This window comes from Arvicanthis niloticus, chromosome 2 (genome assembly GCF_011762505.2).
Source record: "Arvicanthis niloticus isolate mArvNil1 chromosome 2, mArvNil1.pat.X, whole genome shotgun sequence".
Classification (NCBI taxonomy): domain Eukaryota; kingdom Metazoa; phylum Chordata; class Mammalia; order Rodentia; family Muridae; genus Arvicanthis; species Arvicanthis niloticus.
Window position 1 is genome coordinate 27,771,014 of NC_047659.1, and position 13,651 is coordinate 27,784,664.

A 13,651-nucleotide genomic window follows, 5' to 3' on the forward strand; every position below is an offset into this window, starting at 1 on the left:
CTTGATCTTTCTGTAGCACTTCGTTGCCTCAGCTACTGTTCCTTGAGTAGCATCTACTTTGATTTATTTCTTTATGTAGCTAGAACCCGATTCAGTGCGTGAAATGGGCTGTGGTCAACAAGCGATAGATAAAATGGAATCCTCTAGAGGTCTTACAGCTGTCTATGACAAACTCCTTCGTTATAGTTATCAGTAATATTCTTCGGTTGCTATGTTTGTCCTATAAACATTTATGAAAACCTTTTATCTATGAACTCTCTCGTTTGCTGGGGCTTGGCATAATGGTTCAGAAAACACCAAATAAAAGCTGTTCCACTCTCCTAGGCTCTACAAATACATGCATAGCCATGGGGGTCTGCAAAGGAACACAAATCCAGACTTTACCTTCTCTCTACCTTTACAGTGTGGCCATGTGGAAAGATACTTGGAGCAGGTGCTATAAACACTAATACCCAAAATGCCATATGACTTTGAAAGGAGGTCGTTCCCAGAGCATCACTCAGCAGTCTCCCTGGTACCCAGGTCAGTTATTCTGAATGTGACTAAAAACGAAATTATTTAAGTAGTCCACAGTTACTTAAGTGCTGAGCAATCTGGTGACAGTCTACTGATGGCTTTTCCACTTGTGTGCCTTCGCAAGCAGAGAAGCTCAGGAAGAGAATTCAGGAGTAATTATGTGTTACAAATACCTGCCTTCACAGTGGGGTGGAAACCCACCTGTGAACTGCACCTTAATCCGTTTAACCTCCTTTTTCTCTTGGTTGCACGAAACCATACCCATGGGAAGGATCTTTTAAGCCATTCCCTTTTATCCCGGCACTATACTATCCTCAAACTCTAGGCGTCTTCCTGTCAGTCTTTGAACTGTGCCTCTCTCCCAGCCCCGCAGACTTGGCAAACATAAGTTTAGCCTCTGCTTAGGAACAGTCTTGAGGGATATCAGAGAAGAAGATTTAATCAGATCCAGTAGACAATCCAGGCGAATATGCATAAGTTATTTTAACCTGTGTGGCTAATTCTGTCTTTGAGGTTTTTTTCTGTAATGACCTGTTAGTCACAGAATCTAGTTGACTGTCAAATTCAGTAAATTCAATAGGGTAGGGGGCTCGTTATCATAAATGTGATTGACATATGCAGGAACGGAGAGACATGCATGCACTTTGTGTATACACACACACACACACACAGAGAGAGAGAGAGAGAGAGAGAGAGAGAGAGAGAGAGAGAGAGAGAGAGAGAGAGGTTTCTTGGAGGAAGAAATTAAGTCAGCATTGAGCATTTGAGCATTGTGTTTTGCAATGTCCGGGTGACTACAGCTCTAGTATTATCTTATTAAAAAGCTTGCAGGGAAGAGCGTTGGTAGTGAAGATGCTTCATAATTTGGAAGACATTTGAGATAAAAGCCATAGTTGAAGCAATCACAATGTTTTAGGTGACTGGTAAGTATCTCACACTCAGCCTGACTTTGCTTTTTTCCATGGGCATTATTGAGTTTCTCTCTCTCTAACATCTTAGAGTGAATGCATGGGTGTTGGGAGCCAAGTCCTAGCAGAAAGCAGCTATCATCTTTGCAGCCATCTCGAGCCATATACCCTGACAAGAGACCTATTTTTCAACAGCCCACAACAGCTGAACACACTCTGATAAATATCTTGTTTTCCTCACATATCTTGTTTTGTTGTTTAGTGCCCCCAGCTGCAAGGTGCACATGGTGAAGTGTCTTCAGCTGTATTCCCCTGCTTGTGCTTATATATACCCAGGATTTCCTTTCAATAAAGGGGACTTGAACAGACTCTCTGTCTTGTTTCCATTCTTCCCGTCTCTTGCCTCTCCATCCCCATTCTCTCTTTTGCTAAACCCTGTTGACTGACCCCTGTGGACCCGAGCACCTGGCCCCCAAATGTGGGGTGGTGTGGGCCTGGACTCATGGGGTTTGGGGGTTCCTCAAAAAAAGTACACCACAACAAAGAAAGATGCTGAAAGCTGACTAAGGCATGCTGCACTATGGCACCTGGGGAAGGAGCATTGAGGTGAAATTTGAGATGAAATTTCTTGTATTTGTATGACAGCTTCAAGCCTTCAATCTATGAGTGTTCAAAAATGAGAAAAAATGGTCCCTCTAAGCTGTTCTTTGAGGATGTTGGCAGACTACTATGAGGAACTACTTAAAGGAAGCTTTCTTTTACTTCCTGTGGTGAGATTCAGGCAGGGAACTCTCTTTAGCACTGCCCCAATAATAAAGAAATAAGCTCTGGTGGGTTTGGAAGGGATCTTCTGCAGAGTGCTATATGATCGAATCTTGAGCTCTCGTGTACCTGCCTTTCTAGAGTATATGCTTCAACCTGTCGTGTTGTTTTGCAAGATCTCACACAGGCAGAATAACTACTCTGTAAGTCCTCATCAGTATTGGATGGCATTGTATGGATAAGAAATGCAAATTAACACCTGGAGTATGTGTGGCCTCCAGGTGAATGGATATTCTTTCCAGAGTGAATGGATTACGGTGTAAGCCACTTGCTAACACAGGGGTGTTTGCTGTCTTTGTTTATTTTTTCCAATCAGGACTCCAATATCTTCCTTGTTAGCAAGTTGGATAATCAATGGTGGTGGCAGTTAGCCCAGAAGTTTGAGTTAGTATCCATGTTTGTTACACCATATATAACTTTCATCCCTTCCCACAATGGTTATAATCATTTTCTCTATTTGCTATATCTGGGATTGTAATGAGAGAATCTAACCTAAATCAGTCGTCTAAAGCATTGTGCCTATGTTATTTCAGAACTAGACTTTCTTTGGACCCTTAAATATTATGAACATAATTGTTTTCCTTTGTTCCTTGCTCCTATGTTGAAGTTTTAGCTCATGATGTTTAATAATATAACTGTATTTGGATATAGTGTATTCCCAAAAAAATCAAACTGAAAATACTAAGGCAGGCTCTCCAGCATGTCTGGGATTCTCTAAGGAAACAGATAAACACCAAGGGTATGTAGGCACAAATTGGACAACTGTTGTTTGTCAGCAAAAAAAAAAAAGTGGTCATCTGTAAGCTATCTTGAGAAAACACAAATTGCTGGCACCTTTGTCTCTGAATTGCAGCATGTAGAACCATGAGCTAAAGGGATGTATTATTTAAAGCTAGTCTATGATATTTTTGTATGACAGTTCTGTAAAACTAAAAGGGAAGCTAGGCAAACAACTGTTGCGGCCTGGGCTGCCCCACGTTTGGGGGCCAGAAATGTTGAGAACTTCACTACCCCACGTTTGGGAGCCAAAATGTCTCGGACCATTCTGTCAGTGTTGGGACCCGCACTGCCAAAAGCCTTGGGGACTAACTTGTTAGCCCACACTGCCCCAAGCTGCTCAGGTCCGAGGGTTGGGGTTCAGCAAGAGAGAGAGTGAGGACAGACAGATGAGAGGAATGGAGACCACACAGAGTGTGATTCAATCCCGTTTATTCTTCAGTCTCTCTTCCTAGTCCAAGTCCCAAGTCTTGAGTTCCTACTCCCTAGTTCCTAGTCCCTAGTGCCTCCAAGTTCCAAGTTTCTTCTTCCAAGTGCTAAGTGCCTAATGTCTAATTCCAAGTTTTTCCTCCAAGTGCCAAGTGCCTAATACCTAATAACTAACTCCAAGTTGTTCTGTAAGTTCTAACCTAATTCCTAGTTCCAAGTTGTACTCCCAAGTGCCTAATAATCTGTTGCTTTCTTCTGTCTGCCTCTCGCCTTTTATATGTCTCACTTCTAAGCCATGCCCTTAAGTCATGCCTTTAAGTCATGCCCTTAGGTCTTGTCTCTAAATCTGATCTCTAAGTCACATCCTTAAGTCACACACCTTTAAGTCTCACACACCCAAGGGAAAATCCTGGGTCTCTAAAGCAAGATGTTATCAGAGTGTGCTCAGCTGTTGTAGGCTAATGTAATCAAGTCTCTTTTCAAGGTATATGGCTCAAGATGGCTACAAGGATGATAGTGGCTACAAGGATGATAGCCGCTACAAGGATGATGCTACAAGGATGATAGCCGCCTTCTGTCAGCTCCCCACAAACAACCTAGGTCATTTGGTACATTGTCTGAAGGTACACACACATCTCAGGCTACTTGTCTTTTCTAACTGACAATTAAGTGTACCACCAAAGGTAGATCAATGGTAGGGCTTTCCCTCATTGCTATAATTCAAAGCCACCTGGGCTTACTCCTGTTTCTCTTCTTTCATGCATTCTGAGCTAATTTATTTCTCAACCAAACTCAACTTCTAGTTCTCTCACTGACTATATACTATCATCCATTTGGTGACATACAGATATCTGAGAAAGAGGAGAGGTCTCAGAGGTGGGTGCCATGGGAGTCTGAGCATCGACACTGTTGTCCACAAGGTTATATCACCCTCCAGACATGCTCATGCCAATGACAGATAAACCACTGAATGCACAACTTCAATGATATACTTGTCATTTACCTCTGTTCCCATATCGTTGCTTTTAATCTGAAGGAGTAAGGCATATTTTCAGGAGCAGACCTCATGCAGGAGCCCTTCCATTCTCTGTGTGGCACTTACAGACATCAGCCTTCCACATTACTTAATGAATGAATAGAGGATTTTCAGATGCGGGATTATGTCACCTTAAGAACTAAGTAGCCATAACTTAAGCTTTATTGTATACCTGGAATTGAAATGATTGCTAGCTAAAAACTTTTCTCTAAATTATAGAGTGTTTTAATATGCTAATAATGAATTTCTTGACATCAGACTCTCCAAGTTTGATCCAGGTTGACGAACTCAATCTGAACTAAATTTTTATTCTCATATCTTCATGGTTTCCATCCCTGCCTTGACGCCTGCAGGATGTTCCACTCACCCACTGATCAAAGCATTATTGCCTCTCTAATGGGGCTGATATAAACAAATGAGTAACAGTATTCTTCAGTATTCTACCAGGGACAAACCCCAATGTAAATATACAATGTTCATTTTCTCAGTTTCCCCTCCTGTGCCCCTTTCTTAAAATGTCTCCATTCACACGTTTGAATATTAAAAGAAAAGTTTAATCCAGTTGAGACTTTATGTCATGGAAATAGGGTTGGAATTATTTGAATACTATTTTAAAAGGGGAAATGCTCATGGAATGAATGACAGCATTAGCAATTGTCCCCTCCTACGCCAAGGGAATGAGGTGGCTTATGATCACATTTCATAGCTAAGAGACAGAAAAATTCTCACCATTGAGACAGGGCGTCTCACACTTGGCAGAAGTTAAACCTGACTCAATAGATGGTCAGTGAAAATTTTTAGGATAAAATAGCTGTGGTGTTTGACCAGAGGATGTCTACGATTTAATTGTAAACATGTTTTTCTTTCTCCTCAGTGTTACTCGGATTGTAAGGTGGAGTTGTGTGCTTGGCAGCGTTCAGGTTTGTAGAGAAATGTCAGTGACAGCAAGGAAAGCAACAGTTATAGGAGATAAACCCAGGAAAGACACGTGCAACAAGTAATAATCAGAATGTTGGCTCTTTAGAAATTCTGGGGAGGAAAAAACACATGTCTAGGCACCAATCATTTTGTAAGACATAGAATAATGAATGGCTTGTGCTGTTTTCTTATTGACACTGAAGGAAATCAAAGAAACAGAAATTAATGTAAAATAAAATTCTAATTTTCTCTATTAAATTAGAATTTACAAAAATGATTTAAAAATTAATGATGAAGTTGGGTAAAGACAAAAATAAATAAATAAATAAATAAATAAATAGCATTTAAAATGATGGTGAGCAAAAAAGTTGTTGCAATTATTCAGGAAGGTGACTTTGTCACATTAACCAAGTCTTCGAAAGCTGTGTACCTTGAAACCCTGAAGTCTGTTTATTTGAATTTCTCCTAGAGAATAAGACTGCCATCTAAGTAAGCTATGTAAGGAGTCCATTGCAGCATCGTTTAAAGTTAGAAATGGCCTAATTGTACGTTACTAGGAGATTGGTAAATAACTTCTCTGTATAGTATGTCCATATAAAAAATTTAAAACTAATAGAAAATATTAGCTTATAAAGCCATGTGAACAACATTATCCTATTTTCCTAAAAGTTGTGTGTCCACAGATGAGGAAAATGCTGTCTCTGTTATTAACATATATTTATGGCAATGAGATCATAAGTTAATTTTTGTTAGAATGAGTTTTTATAAATCACATGAGTTATTTTAATAAAAAAAAATAAGGCTACTTCTATTTTGATAAGCAAGGCTTAAAAATGAGCTAATAACTCAATGCTAGCTAGTATAACTTTGTACTTTTTTAGTTAAAGATAATAGCAACTGAGAGGTTCCCAGTAGTGTAGTCTCTCCTTTGAATGTGTTGCAGCCTGCTGACGACTTTCCGATCAGAAGGCAGCCAGGCAGTTTGCTGTGAGGTCTGCCTCTCAATTCTGTACAAATACCTTTCTAGTTACCTCATTATCAACCCTGTACTTCCAAGGGAATGCAATCCAGGATGAGACCCTGGTTTCATTGCCTGTGATGGGTTCCTGTGGAATGCTGTCATTTACAGGAAATGGAGAGAAAGTCTTAAGATTAAAATGAGTGCCAGTTGCTTCCTGCTGGAATTTAATCCTCCCAGCAGGGCCTTGCCAGTTTCCAGCAGCTGAGGCATGCTTTGAGGAACTTCACTGAGTCCACTAAGACTATGCCAATGCCAACATGTTACAAAGGCCTGATGTTGCTACAAATGGGTTGGAAGAATACTCTAAACGTGGGTTCAAAACTGTGTGCTTGGCCAACGTGCTAATCATTCTATCTATTGGAAGAGATAAAAAAATATTCAGCATTTTACAACTCAGAAGTCTCCAATACATCTGATTTCAGCTGAACTGTTTGCTGAAATGGAAAAGCTGACGCCAAAAGTGTAAATTGAGGAGTTTTCAGGCAGATAGCTTATTGTGAACAGTATTATGGATAATTTAATTTTTTGATGTGATAACTGTACTATGAAAGAATTGTGTCAATTAGAATTTAAGTTAATTTTTAAGTGTTAAGAATTAATTCCAGTTATTTTTAAATAGTCACTCTTCCATGCTGAAAAATTTATTTTAGAAATTCCTAGACATTTTTGTCTGAAATCCTAGAGGATAGAAAACATCTGCCAATGCACATGTTAATAATGCTATCTATAGTTATTATATAGTTATTATATTATCTATAGTTATTTGATATATAAGATAGATAGTGAACCAGGCTCTTTGGAAAGCTAGACACCAAAAGACAAAATAAAACAAAACCTGTGCATTTGTCACGTGTAAGTATATGTGTATATGAGTGTGTGCAGGTAGGTATATTTGTCTTTGAATTTGGGGGCCCAAGGAGGATATCTTCTTCTTCTGTCATTCTCTACATTATACCTTGGAAACTGGTCTCCCACTGGACTTGGACCTAGGCTTGGGGCCAGCAAGTCCTAGCAATCCTCCTGTACCTGTCCCCAACCGCATTGAGATTTCAGGTGCATGTGGTCATCCCTGGCTTTTATTTTATTTTATTTTATTTTATTTTTGGTGAGTGTTGTAATTGAAACTCATGCCCTCCTTTTGCACATGAAGAGCTTTTACCCACTGGACCATTTCCCCAGTCACTTATATTTAACAAGAACTGTGTTTGAGCCAAATTTTCTACTTCCATCCTAACAGAAATACATCCTCTTTAATGAGTGTGTGTGTGCAAGTGCATACCCACGGAAGGCAGAGGTCAATGAGGATGCCGTTTCTCAAGCATTATCTACTTTAGTATTTGAATATATTGAATTTCTCTGGAATATTTTGAGCAGACTAGGCTTGCTACCAAGCCCAGGGATGGGTCAGCCTCTGACTTTGCCTCCTAGAGGTGGGATCATAAGCATGCATAAGCAGATGGCCTGCTGTTTTTACATAGGTTCTGGGGACTGAATTCAAGTCCCCCTGCTTGTGCGGCAAACACACTGTGTAGTCTTGAAGCCTCTTAATATTTGTTGAAGGGAAATATTGCATAGGTCATTAAATAAAGCCCAACTTGGCAAATTCTGTTTTGAAAAAGATTATATTTTTGATCTATGTCATGCATTTAACAATGACTCCAAACCTAAAATGAATATAAAACATTTCAAACTACCCTACTTCTGTAGAACTGATGACTGGAAGTGCTGAAAATATTCAGGTGACCTTGATTAGCCTTTCTGAAGTCTGTGCTAATTTCCAACCCTCTGGCTCCCTTTGTTTATCTGTAACACACGCAGCTCCTTTGTTTGGAAGAAAAAGTTCATAATGATTTATGGGAAACATATTTGAGTTTCTAGATCAGGATACAGGGCTACTTTTATAAACAAGCAGAATTTTCAGTGAAAATTAACAGAGGGTAAAAGGAGGGAGGGAATAGCCAGAAGAAAATATTTTGGATTGTCTTGATGCCTGCAATTCTTTGAAAATGATTAATAACTTGATAGGATCCAAATATAGTGAGTTGTTTACTCCTTGGCTCAGAACACATTTCCATTAGCTATGCAATCAACAGGATGTTTTCCCTTTGTCTTTTCCTCATTTGTGCTTCACCATCAGAAATTTTGCTAAAATAGCCCAGAGATAAGCTGAACAATGCAGCACCTCCTCTAAGAAAATTGGCTTCATCTTAGCAGGACACTACCGTTTTCAGATTGGCTATGTCAAGGTCATTATAGTTTGCAAACTGGGCATAGTGTTTTACAGTGTTCTTTCCACCAAATTTTAGAAGCTTTCTCCCCTGAGGTGGGGGTGAGGTGTCATTCTGGGTCAATCCATGGGCTAACTGACTGGAGGAAATGGAAGAAGGATCTGGAGGGGATGGGGTGGGGTTCAGTGGCTGCTTATTTCTGAATGTCTCAGCTATCTGGAAGATGACTGCATTTTAAAATCACCAAGCATGTCGTGGTGGGCAGTCAGTGTGTTTTATGTGGGTAGTGTCCTAGCTGGAACTGCAGTTGTAATGCCTTGTAATGCCGTAATGGAGTGAGGAGAAGACCCGGCTTCCTGCTGTAAGTGTTCTGAAACCCTTGTTCTTCATAAAAGGAAACACAAAGACTGTTTCTTTCTGGGTAATTGCAAATTAGCAATGATTTAATACTTTCCCATATGGTTCACAGGCAAACGATTCCAAACTTAAGTTTTCTATCTCATTAAAGACCTGATGAATCTCTCTGGCTTTTATGTCTCTAGTCTCTTTAGCCCTAACAACCAAGCATCTGTTAGATGTCTACTTTATTGTCAGCAGGCTTCAAGACAATTAGCCTATGATGCTCATCTTAGAAGGAATTCACAGAAATTCAGATGGAAATACAAGACAGTGAGAGAGGGTCTTAGAACATTCTTCCTGTGACGTGATGAAGACTCAGTATAACGTCAGACTCACAGTTGTGATTTGATACACTGAAAGGACACAAAGTTGGTTAACAAAAGCAAACTTGCAGGCAGCAAAACAGAAAGTAGTTCACAGACTCCCAGGTGTCTGCTCCTGTCTCCCTGGATGCTCTTAATTTCTTTAGCAATGGATGGACAACTACCATTAAGAGCTTCCTAGGGAAGCTCCTTCAGGGATTCACTGGAGGAATGTCTTTATCAGCTGCAACATTTGAAGAAATAGCCTGGGCACAGTGGGCCACAGTTGTGGCCCAGGCATGCCAGAAACCCATTTGGAATTCACTGTCAGACTCCCTAAGAGATGTTCTTAGAAGGAGGATTTTCCAAAGATATTAATATCAGACCTGCAGTATTACTTTTCCTCTCATACAAATGGTAATTTTTAAGCATAAAGATGAAACAAAAGATAAGTGTGTGGCAAAGTTGGCATAAGGAGAAATATGTAGATTAATGGAGCAGAATAATGACTCTAAAAATATACTCATATATTCAGTTACCTGGAGGATGTTTTAAAGCAATTCAGCAGGAAAAGCCTTCTAATAAATGGTGCAGGAATCACTAAAGGTTCATACATAAAATGATGAATTTCTCTTTTTACCCGGCATGGCGTTTGAATATAAAGTCAAAAATTTTCACAGGCCTAATATAAGAACTAAAATTATAACATTTCCTGAATATACAGAAGGTAAAATCCTAGTGAACTTGGGTTACGCAAACGTCTTCAACACCCAAAACATGAACTGCTAAATGACAAATGAAGAATTGTTCTTCATCAAAATTAAAACATGTACCCTGTGAAAGACATGGGGAAGTAAAAAGAGTGAGTTACAAGTGTTTAGGTATGTTATGTATGCAAGTGTTTATTATATGCATACAAAAAAGTTGTATACATATAATTAGTAATGTGTGTAACTGTTTTTAAATTTGTGATTCAATAAAATAGTGGAATTCACATTTGATCATGGGAAAGAGTTAAGAAGAACTTGACAGTGCATTTCAAAATATACAAAATATTTAATATTACTAATCATTAAAAAAATACAGTTAAAACAAAACCAAAGGAGTGCTTCTTCACATCCACTAGCCTACCTATGACTAAACTTCACAACATTACCAAGTGCTGTCAAGAATCAAGAGCAACCAGAACTTCCAGACATTGGTGGTTGACTCACAAAGTGGTCAGACCATGTGGAAAATATGTGAAAGTTTCTAATCAAATTAAACATAGACAAGGCATCCATTCCAGACATGCCATGTTTGTTTTAAAGAATTATTTATTTAAAAGAATTGACAACACATGAACATGAGGACTTTGCAAGTAAGGGCTGAGGTGGAGCTCAGTGGTAGAACACTTCTTAAAATATGCGAAGTCCTAGATTCAATCCCCACCATAGACACAGAAAAAACAAAACAAAACAATATTGCTTCTAGAGCTAGGGGTGAAGGGGCTTGACTGAAAGAGGGCATAATAAAATTTGGGGAGGTATTAGAAATATGTTCTGTGTTGTTTGTGGTAGTGATTACATGAGTACTTTTGCAATGACATACATAACATGTAGACAATTAGTTAAACATAATTGATATTTTGATAACTATATAAATAATATGTGAAAATGCTTCATTTAGTATTTTATATCATACAAACATTTATCAGAACAATAATATTTTGGTGTGGGTCATTTGGGGTATCTTTAGGAGCTGAAGAACCTTCTAGGTTCATGGTGAGCTTAACTCATGGGTTACAATCTCTGACACTGAGAATCACATCAAACTTCTAATGAGCCTGTGAATTTCTGGCTTTTGTCTGACAAACTGAAAGACTGAAACTGATGATATTTTAATTTAATTTTGTCTGAAAGGTCTTTGTTATTAAATCTTTCTTAATATCTTTTATTAAACATATTTTTTCCTCATACAATAGAATCTGATTAGAGTTTCCCCTCCATCGGCTTCTCTGGTTCCTCTCTAATTCCTTTTCAACCCATGTACACTCTCTGTCTCTCATTAGAAAAGAACAGGCTTCTAAGAGATAACAACCAAACAGAACAAAATAAAATATAACAAAAAAAAAACAAGAACCATCACACTGAAGCTGGACAAGCCAAGGCAACAGAAAAATGAAAAAGCTCTAGGGACAGGCAGAGGAATCAGAGATCCACCCGGTCACACATTTGGGAGTCCCATAAAAGTACTAAACTGAAAGCTATAGTATATATGGATAGGACCTGGAGCAGACCTGTGTTGGCCCTGTGGAATTCATATTTTAAAAAGTATTTTACCGTGAGGAGCTTAAGAGAAAGCAACAGGGCTGCTGCATGGGAGTTGTTTGTGCTCTGTGATACCTTTGAGGGCTGCTGCTTTGGAGCTGTCTAGATGGAGACATGGGATGAGGGGATGTGTCAGTCAGTTTCCACTCCCCAGGTGTCCAGGTACCTCTTGGATTCTGTCATATATGGTTTATAGGACAGGGATGCTCACTTGGGGGCACAGGGAAGAAAAGAAAAAAAAAAAAAAAAAAAAAAAAACCCTTATTTTATTTTGACATCCCTGGCCTCTGGCCAGGACAGAATCAAGGACGTTTTGCCTAAACACTTCTGAGATCTTCTTCTGACCTGTGGTAAAGGCAAAGCTGCCAACAGGTCAAGGGCATTTCTGGCTTTTAGTCAAGATATGGTGTATGTGGGGGAGGGAGTTCACTTTGGGGGTTCTGAATTCTAATTGTCCCAGATCTCTTTCTAACCTCTCGAAAGCAAGTTGTAGGTACTAGTGTTGTTACACAATCTCTTTACAGCATGTGCCTAGTTTCCAAATTAGTCTCTGTAGCCCTTACAGGATCCCTCAGTACTTAGGTTCACTGTGGCCTCTGTGAGGAAGAATGTTGGTTACAGGAAAGCAGCTTCATTTACTTCTCTGAAGAATGTGAAAGAAGAAAGACAAGGGAGAGCTAGGCTAGTCTGCTGCCTGCTTATTTACCCACACCGCCACAGACATCTGTCCACCTCTGATACTGCCTCAAACTCAGGCCTGTCACGCTGCTGCTGACATATGAACATCTAGACCATCCCAGTCTCCTTGAAGCCAGTGAGGACTCTTCCCTGTGGCATGCACATCATCAGTGGTCTTGGCTCCCTACTGTGAATCCCGATATTCATGGCATTTCCCTTCACTTCCTGAATTAGCAGTAAATGGATGGTTTCAGTCAATGGCTCTGCCCAGAGCACAGGCACGCCAGTCTCCATGTTATGAACCAGGGAAGGCAGACAGGTAAAAATGCTAAGCCAGGTTCCTGCTTGGGAGCAAAACAGGTTTTTTTAGGCCGGAATTCAGAAGCACAATCAGGAACAACACTAAATCTTATCAAGTCGGACCTCTAGAGAGGACTCTGGTTTTTGTAGGAAAGAGCCTCTGATGAAATGAGTGCACAGCAAGAGAAGGTGTGAGCTCAGAGGTCAGCTCAGAATCTTCTGGTATAGGTTCAGCACAGCAAAGGTAGTAAAACCCAGAGAAAGAGGCTAGGAGGAGAGACTCTAAGACTGTGCTGCCTGCTCACCACAAGGGCTGTGACTTTGTGGTCATGCAATTAACCTTCGGAAGCTTGAGTTCTTCCCTTTTATCCATAAACAATTAAATCTAAGAATGGGAAAGGGATTATCAATTGGCACATAGAGAATCTGAGTAAATGGTATCCTAAGGATGAGGCAGAAGGATTTCCTAACAGCCCCTGGCACCAGTTCTGCAGCAGGAGCATCTGAAAGATGCCGGTTCCCACCCCTGCTCACAAGGAGCTCAAGAATAGAGCAGTCAGGAAGTCAGACAATACATTGAGATCTCAGAAAGCTACAGCCAATGGGCAAGGGGCTAGAAACGCCTAAGAGGGGTTGCTTCAGCTCTCTGAACATCGGTTTTCTTATCTATAAATCCGGATTTGATGGCATTTTACAAACCTTTCAGCTCTTACATGTTATGACTCTATAAAAACGGAATGGATTGTTGAATTATGACAGGAATACTCTCTCACTTTATATGACCTTGGAAAAGAACGATACCCTCAGATGATCTGACATTTTCCAGTTCTAACTTGCCTCATTAATTTAGGATGGGAGCAATAACAGATGGGATTGACAGTAAAACTGAAATAGAAATTAGCACATAAACTGTACAGAACATTATTAGTGTGGTAGAGCAACCCCACCGACGTTCACAAAATTTGGAATAGTTTGTGGGGAAAACTTTGTGTAGCAGTTAAAGGGGTA